Source organism: Zea mays, chromosome 4, assembly GCF_902167145.1.
Source record: "Zea mays cultivar B73 chromosome 4, Zm-B73-REFERENCE-NAM-5.0, whole genome shotgun sequence".
Lineage (NCBI taxonomy): Eukaryota > Viridiplantae > Streptophyta > Magnoliopsida > Poales > Poaceae > Zea > Zea mays.
This window is the reverse complement of record NC_050099.1, coordinates 220,955,341-220,958,317: the sequence shown is the minus strand read 5'-3', so window position 1 is coordinate 220,958,317 and position 2,977 is coordinate 220,955,341. Positions and strand designations below refer to the sequence as shown.

The window sequence follows — 2,977 nt, the reverse complement described above, 5'->3', positions numbered from 1 at the left end:
TGACATTTAAGGCCAAAATCTGTATTCCTCTCAAGGCACATATTTAGGGGGAGCAATCTATATTACATAGAACTGTCTAAGCTTAATTGACATATCCTTTTAACCATGTCTCTTTCCTTTGGTACATTTGCATATTTCCTATCTCTCTTGTGCCAAGGCTAAGACTAATATGTTTCCATGAGTATCTTGTGTATCAAGTCTTAGACTGAAAGGGAAATGGAGTATTCGGCAAAGACATCGCTTCCACTCTACACGATCGGTATTATCTATCCTTTTGTCGGTATTCCGCCATCTCTCAAAATTGGTATAATCTTTCACTCATATTTACTTGTACCAATGGGGGAGAAAGTACAAAGGGCTCTAAAGACTCCGTTTTTGGCGATTAATGCCAAAGGGGAGAGAGTATTAGCCCAAAGCAACAGGACCGCACCACCACGCCAATTTCAAAAAAAAAATCGAAACAAAGTTGTTTTCAATTGGTATCTTTGAAATTAGTATTCCTCTAAGAAATTCTATCTCTTTTGGTATCTATATTCTAAGGAGGAGTTTTTCAAAATTAGTATCTAAAATATTTGATCTTCTTTCAATTTGTAAAACCCTCTTGAACACTAAGAAGAGAATTTCATTAAGGGAGTTTTGTTTAGTCAAAGGAAAACGCATTTGAAACAGGGGGAATTTCAAATCTTGAAAATGCTTCTCGAAATCTTATTCATATACCTTTGACTAATTGCAAAAAAGACCTTGAAAAGAATTTGCAAAAACAAAACTAGTGGTGCAAGCGTGGTCCAAAATGTTAAAAGAAAGAAATCAATCCATGCATATCTTATAGAAGTTTAAATTGGTTTAATTCCAAGCAACCTTTGCACTTACCTTATGCAAACTAGTTCAATTATGTACTTATATATTTGCTTTAGTTTGTGTTGGCATCAATCACCAAAAAGGGGGAGATTGAAAGGGAAATAGGGTAAAACTTTTCCTAAATGATTTTGGTGGTTAAATGTCCAACACAAATAATTGGACTAACTAGTTTGCTCTAGATTATACATTCTACAGGTGCCAAAGGTTCAACACAAACCAATAAAAAGAACAAGTCAGGGTTCAAAAGAAAGAAGCAAAAAGGAAACCGAAGTGTTCCCTGGTCTGGCGCACCGGACAGTGTCCGGTGCACCAGGGTCCGTACACTCCAAACTCCTTAGCTTCGGGTTTCCCAGGCGCAGCTCCTCTATAATTCACCAGACTATCCAGTGTACCACCGGACTGTCCGGTGCACCAGCGGAGCAACGACTATCTGCGCGCAACGGTCGACTCTAACGGATGAACAGTGCAGCACAGTAACGCGGCAAAAGTCAAAGCAGAAGGTCAGAGGGGCACCAGACTGTCCGGTGCCGCATGAGGACAAAGCCTTCAACGGTCGACTAGCTCCAAGTCCTAACGACAGGATGACATGGCGGCGCACCGGACACTGTCCGGCGGCGCACCGGACTGTCCGGTGCGCCCATCGCCAGCAGCCTTCTCCAACAGCTACAATTTGGTTGGTGGCTATAAATATCACCCCAACCGGTCACTTCAAGGTGTGGGAGCTCAAGCAACATTCCAAGTCATATAGTTGACATATCCAAGCCCTCCTAACCACCTCTATTCATTGATCCATCCGATACACAAGATTTAGACCACTACAACCAACACAAGTGCCACAAAAGAGAGAGCAAGCAAAAGAGAGCTTCTCGTGTGAGTTTAGCACTAGTGCCTTGTGAGAATCATTGAGAGAAAGTGTGTGCTACATCTTGTAACCATTCGCGCGTGGAGTTTTGACTCCCATTGAACTTCCTCCAAAGTTTTGGAGGCTTGTAAAGCTAGCAAGAGACACCTAAGTGTGTGGTGATCCTTGCAGGGTCTTAAGTGATCCTTGAGAAGAAAAAGAGCTCACCGGTCTTGGTGATCGGTGGAGAGAGGGAAAGGGTTGAAAAAGACCCGTCGTTAGTGGACTCCTCAACGAGGACTAGGCCTTCGAGGGCCGAACCTCGGTAAAACAAATCACCCGTGTCTCTTGTGTTTATTGCTTGTGATTTGTTTGTTTTCCCTCATTCTAAGTTCTCTTGCATTATTCTTTGCTAATATTATTTGGTGTTGCTTCAAGTTAAATTCTCATTTAGTGAAGCAACGCCTTGCAAGAAAGAACTTGTGTTATTGCTCTACTTATCTAAGCCCTCTTGCTTTATTCTCCATAAACCTATTAGTCGTATTGATTTATCAATTCCACATTATTTGAAAGCAACACTCTTTACAGGCAAAGGACTTAGTTTTTATACTCCGATAATTGTGCATCTTGTTCTAACCACTAATCAAGGGATCTAGTTGGGGTGTAAAGTTATAATTTTCAGGTTTCGCCTCCACCCCCCTCTAGGCGACTTTCTGTAAGTAACAGGCAAGTTGTGCCCTTGATCGCTTTCTTTAGCTAATAATATTCATGATAATCACCATGGCATACTTAGGTTAAACTTGATGGGACCTAATAGGTTACCTAGTTTTTTTTCAAACTACACCTTGCAAACAAATGAATCATTAGGTAGTCTTTCTATTGCTCTACCTAGTTTTGGGATTGATATATATCTGAATTATGGTCATGCTTTATTATTATTGTTGGTTTAATTATTATTCATGATAAGATTGTTTTGTTAATTGGAACATGGAGCGACCACCCAAGAAAATAGTGCTACCATAAGGATGGAATGGGACGCCCTTGGCTAAATAATTAGAAAAACTAGTGTGTGTTAATTGTTTCCCAAAAAGGGCAAGTGGGGTGGAAAAGCAGCCGGTATAGGGAGGTCCTTGAGTCGATCTGTCTGTGATAGCTTTTCGGACGAGGGATTCCTGTATCGCCGCCTTCTGCTCGGAAACCATAGCAGGTTCTACCATGCTAGTGGAACTTTGGAAAGGCCTCATAGTGCTACCCCTCCTTGCCTCCTCGGTAGAGGTG

At 41.5% G+C, this 2,977-nt stretch overlaps 1 pseudogene; it reads left to right on the top strand.

Moving 5' to 3' along the window:
- Window positions 1-1,146: 1,146 nt before the first annotated feature.
- Window positions 1,147-1,610, top strand: LOC111591358 (uncharacterized; annotated as a pseudogene).
- Window positions 1,611-2,977: the final 1,367 nt, after the last annotated feature.